The following is a 5,982-nucleotide window of genomic DNA, read 5'->3' on the forward strand; positions in this document are numbered from 1 at the left end:
CCCTTACACTTCAGTCTGTGAGCTAGATATTGTCTACATTGTTTCACCCTACAGTGTACACAGTACACTGATCCTCCTGGTCTGGTCTGAAGGCAGAATCCATGTACCACATGCAAGTACTTTCCTTTCACTGCAAAGGACATTTCATTACATGACTGAGACGAGTAATTTTAAATGCTCTTTTTGAACATACCTTTAACAATCGAATTTAGGAAGTTTGATGAAGAGGAAAGCAGGGTCATTGTCCTGTGGAGTATGAGACCGGGATGCAGGTAACAACATTGGTTGTCTCAGATAGAATTTTCTGAAAGGCTAAACATGCAGCTGTTCATCAATTATTGTGCAGATTTTTTGTGTGTTTGTTAGACATACAGAGAAATACTGAAAGAGTGTGCTTTCAGTCACCCAACACATGAGATTCCATTTACAACCTAGACAAAATTACCTCCAAATGAATCACAACCAAAATGTTAAATGCAAAAAAAATAGCTTATACACTGTATTGGAGAAAGTAAGCATGTCTGCCATTGGCATACTGCCAGGGTTTTCTATACACAAGCCCCTGCACCAAATGCTTTGTGCATATTCAGCCCAGAGACTGAAGTTACTCAGATGCTAAGGCTATGTCCCCGAATGGCTACCACCAATAGGAACCTCACGTGTGGCTACATCAAGATGCTGGTTCCCACCCAGCCCAGAGTAGGACCCATCACAACAGCTTGTGCTCCTCACTGTTGTGGGAAGTGAGCATATCTTCATCATGTTGCAACTTCAGAGCTTGCCTCAGTTCCCTCCTTACTCAGCATTGAGGTCAAAGCACAATACACCAAATCATTTAAACCTGCTAAAGTGCAAGGGATCTGCAGTCTGAATGTAGAAAGTATGAATGCTAGGTGAGGAAGTCTTTAACAAACTATATCTTATGTAAATTTGGCTTCCAAAGAGGATTACAATCTTGTAAACTGAGTCCAAAAGAAAAATGGGAAGAAATGAGAGAGACCTATGTAGTCATCAGAAACTATTATGAAATGGAAGAAACTCAGGGGAACCTAATAAAACAGTGCTACCCAAGTGGAATGCATGAAACTCTAGAGTATTACTGAAGAAACCTACAGTAGACCTGAGACTGAGAACCATACTATGGGAACCACATTGTGGGAAGTGTTTTGGTCTCAGGATCTGAAGCAACAGTTCCCCGATCACCTCACCCTGGTCCTAGACCATTACCAACTATTCCAACCATTTTCCTGGTTTTGAAGAAGGAACTCAGGGGTTCTGTTGTTGTAGTTGTTTTCTGGTTTTGTTTTATTTCTGTTTATCTCATGTGCTTAGAGAAAGCTCACAAGGGTTAGGCCCCAGACTGTTACTTGCCAAGCATTATCCTGCTTTTGATATTAGACTATTTCATTCTCAATACATAAGGGAATCACTGAAAGCATTGCTTAATCAGCCCACACCATAACAAAACAGTTTCATTTCAAATGGTGTCACCTGATGTCAACTTCTCTGTATTATAGACGTATACTATTATCAAGAAGAAAAGTGACTTTTTATAACACAACAGGCATTAATGTTGATTGTAATCTCATAATTCCCCACTCACCAGATTTTTAGAGTCCTGCTTTTTGATATGGGGATGAATGGGCCTAGTTGCTGGTTGCAAATTAGAATTGTCTCATTTTCATGGTTTGAAACCAAAATTCTAAACAATTCTGCAGAATAAACTTGAGTGTCCTAGGACTCTAACTGCTAATAGGTCTTGTTGGAATACTGCTTATTTGGGAGTGTTATAGAGGCAGTGTTTAGTAATCTAAATTCTGCTTGGTTTGACTCACTATCCCTTGAGAATAGTCAAAACTTTATACAGGCAGTTTTAGTCTTTTTACATTACAGCTTAATATTATAATTCTACATTACACATTTAGAGACGACATTTAGTCCCTACCCCAAACTAAATTTCAATAGGTCTTACATAAAAATGTTAAATGCTGAAGGCAGACGTTGTAGAATATGTAAAAGAAACTAGCCCTTGTCACTTCTGATGAAGTTTGTTCTGCTGAATACAGCTTTTCCATTCTACTTCTCTCTGTATTCTGCTTTCTCCCTGGAGATCTCTGTACCTATATTCTGCTTGCTTGCAACTCTGAAAGATCTCCGTGTCCATGTCTTGCTTTCTTGTTATTCTAGAAGATCTGTCTATATTCTGCTCTGTGTGTGTGTGTGTGTGTGTGTGTGTGTGTGTTACTGTCCTCCTAGCAGTTCTTTCTTTTCATCTAATGCTTTCTTCAGGTTTCCTTTTGTGTATCTGAGCATCCCTTGCCCCAAGCCCTTTGATACTTATCTGACAAGTGACAGCAAACATACATTGCAAAAGAATTCAGAGATATATCTGTCTTTGTTAAGCACACGTGTGAAACTTTGTTGGATGGAACCCTGCCATAAAATTACCATTTTAACTACTCCTGGGCCTGGACCTGCTGTGTTACTCACAGGGTGACCTTGAACTCAGGAATAGGCCTGGGTTTTAATCCCCTACCTTAGCAACCTTCTCCCAAGCTGCCTCATGTGTAGCTGCCTTTGTGTTTTAGATTCATGAAGAAGCCCCTCATATAATTCATATTGCAGTTTTATTTTTTGCAGAGATGAGAAATTATATATTTTTAAACTCCTGTATTTAAGATTCTTTCCATAGCCTTAAGGACTGTCCTGAAGATTCCAGTGTTTACTGTTTTGCTGAGACACAGCCACACTCTCACCTACTGGATTCCTGCTGTTCTTAACCCTCATGGATTCTTTAATATTAACAGGGAGGACATTTACCTGAAGGAAACAGTCCTCCACTGCTTATGGGTCCAGAATGTATGTAGATTACTATACAAACAAGCCTTACTTATGGCCATGGCAGCCATCAACATTCCTGGAGGCTCACACCAGTGCCCTTTCTCAGGGGGAGGAATCATGTCAGTCTGTCCCAACCAGGGAGGGCACCACTTGGCTCAACAAAGTGCTGCTTGTTAAACTGTAGCTCTATAAAGAAAAGAATGCAAATAGACCTATATTCTTCACCCTGTACAAAACTCATATCCAAGTGAGAATTAAAGGCTTAAAATACAGCCAGATGCAGTGACCCAGTCAGAAGAGTAAGGGAAAAACCTTCCTGAATTCATTGCCATAGTAGACACCCTCGTGAACAAAACACTAATAGTACAGGCACTAATATCAACAATTAATACATTGAATCTCATGACACAGTGATGTTGCTGTAAGGCAAAAGTTCAGCCAATTGGACAAAGAGGCAGTCAAAAGAAAAGGAAAAATATTTTTACAACATCCACATCTGATAGATTTGTAATATACAAAAATATATAAAAACCTCAGGAAACTAGATGTTCTAAAATAAAAAATTGCAGTTAAAAAACAGGGTTCTGAGTTTAACAGAGGTGGGTAAATGATCGATGAAAATGACTATGTAGTAAATTTGAGTGTATTGCATAAGGAAAGTCAGCTGTGAGCAGTGCAGCCCATCACATGGGCTCCTGGGTCATTTTGCCAATCATAGAATATAACGGGTAGAACCTGAGGAATTCTGGGAGAGGATGACAGGCTGGACCCTTTGATTTGTTAAGTAGGGACTTCAGCCATTTGTTCCAGGATTAGAGACTTAACAATAAGAGAAAATATAAACGTCAATGATTTAATTATAATATCAAAAATTACTTTAAAAAGTTGAAATGGGCTAAATGGTGGAAAATTATCCAGGTATTACATATATGTTCTAAAGCACACACCAGGTATTACTCACACCTTTTCTCTCTGGATGTGCACTGTAAAAGTACATATTAACATTCCTATTAGGCACAGACACCCCAGTTTGCCAAGACTTTCTGTGTTGGTTCAACTTTTGTAACTACATATATTTAATTCTAAAGATTCATTTCCTTATCTAGATTCTGGATTGCCTTGTTCTGTGAATGCCCTAAGCTTTCCAGTTTGCACATTTATTGATCATGTACCATTGATAACATAGGTACACACTGATAATGGATAATATTGTCAGAACAAGAATGCTCTCTCCTTTGTTCCTCCCCCTCCCTTTCTTTGCTCTGATCACACCAGCTTCTAAGCTGGAAACACCAGCTTACACCCTCTTTGTTTATATTTTTTCTTTTTATTCAAATATACAAATTAGTTGGAGCTTGGAAGGAGGCTGTAACTCCTAAATTTATATTGGCCTTGCTGCCTATGCTTTGAGATCACTCAACCCACAGAAAGCTCAGCCCCATTGTTTACTGGCTAGCTATGGTCAACAGTAAAAATTGAATTGCCCTGGATTGTGTTAGGATCAAGTTCTTTGCAGTTGCACTGGCATCTATAGTGTCACAGAGACTGCAAGATACCTGCCCAAATCTTTCTGGCTTTTAGAGTCTCTGTTGAGAAGTTGGGTATAATTCTGATAGGTCTGACTATATATGTTATGTGGACTATTCTCCTTGCAAGTTTTAATAGTTTGAATTTTTTTGGACCTTTGAGCTGGGAATCTTCCTCTTGTATTCATATTGTTCTTACAGTTTTTGATTTCATGTTATAGCAGATTTTTTGGATTTTGTGTCAGGAACTTCTGCATTTAACATTTGCCTAGATAGATGTACAAATATGGAACTGTACATTTTCAATAAAATTACAAAAAATGTATTAAATAATAACATCATTCTATTTGTCTTCCATTATACTGTAAATCAGCAATGCATATATTTTAAAGAAATCACTAAATAATAACAAACTAAATTATTATTGATGACAGTGGACTGAGCCTCAGAACCTGTAAGCTAGACCCAATTAAATGTTGGTTATATAAGAATTGTCTTTGTCATGGTGTGAGATCACAACGGTAAAATACTAAGACAAGAAGCAATAATTAAAGCACAGGTATACACACACACACACAATCATACACACACAGAACCAACCACACAAGCAAGCAAACAAAAAACCCTGAAAACCAAACTCCACAAAAGTTCGTTTGAAAAGACAGATCCACAGTCACTATGATAGTATCACCATACATTTTATGAATGGCGTTCAAGTGGAGTCACCATATAATGGAGGAGACAATGCTGGGGCAATAGCAGCACAAGTGGTATAAGAATAGCCAATCACTGTAATAAGAATAGGGTTAAGGTTCTCTACATGAAATCAAGCATATATCAGACTGATAAATTGGCCAAGAATCTGAAACTAATAGGTCCTTGGCCTAGAGGAAAACCTACTACTATTATTTGGCAAAGAAGCAGCAATACAATGATTTCTTTTATTTATTTTTCATGGTTGTTTTTCGAGACAAGGGTTTCTCTGTGTAGCTCTGGCTGTCCTGGATCTCACTCTGTAGACCAGTCTGGTCTGCAACTCAAACTCAGAAATCCACTTGCCTCTGCCTCCCAAGTGCTGGAATTAAAGGCATGTGCCATGTGCCACCACTACCCGTCTTGTTTTTTAAAATGATGTATTTATTTATTTTATGTATATGAGTACACCATTGCTCTCTTCAGACACACCAGAAGAGGGCATCAGACCCCACTGCAGATGTTTGTGAGCCACCATGTGGTTGTTGGAAATTAAAGTCAGAACCTCTGGAAGAACATTCAGTGCTCTTAACTGCTGAGCCATCTCTCCAGCCCACTACAATGATTTCTAAAAATGACATATTGCTTTCCCTATAGACTAGACTGTTGCTCAATCTGCTTATGGTTGTATAGTTATTGTTACTTTTTTATTACTGATTGCCCAGATTGACTTTTAATCCCTAATTAATATTTTCCACGCTGTCTAACTTTTTCAGGGTATGTCACAGTGGAGCCTAGAAGTAGCCAATTGGTACAACAGAGTCCAATGTACTGTTGTCTGGTTTTTCCAGTCAGATTGCCATCTTCTCTGAAACTTGACTCAGGAACCTGATGCTTCCTCTTGACAGCCAGAGGAGCTGGC

Source organism: Arvicanthis niloticus, chromosome 7 (assembly GCF_011762505.2).
Source record: "Arvicanthis niloticus isolate mArvNil1 chromosome 7, mArvNil1.pat.X, whole genome shotgun sequence".
In the NCBI taxonomy this organism is placed as follows: Eukaryota; Metazoa; Chordata; class Mammalia; order Rodentia; family Muridae; genus Arvicanthis; species Arvicanthis niloticus.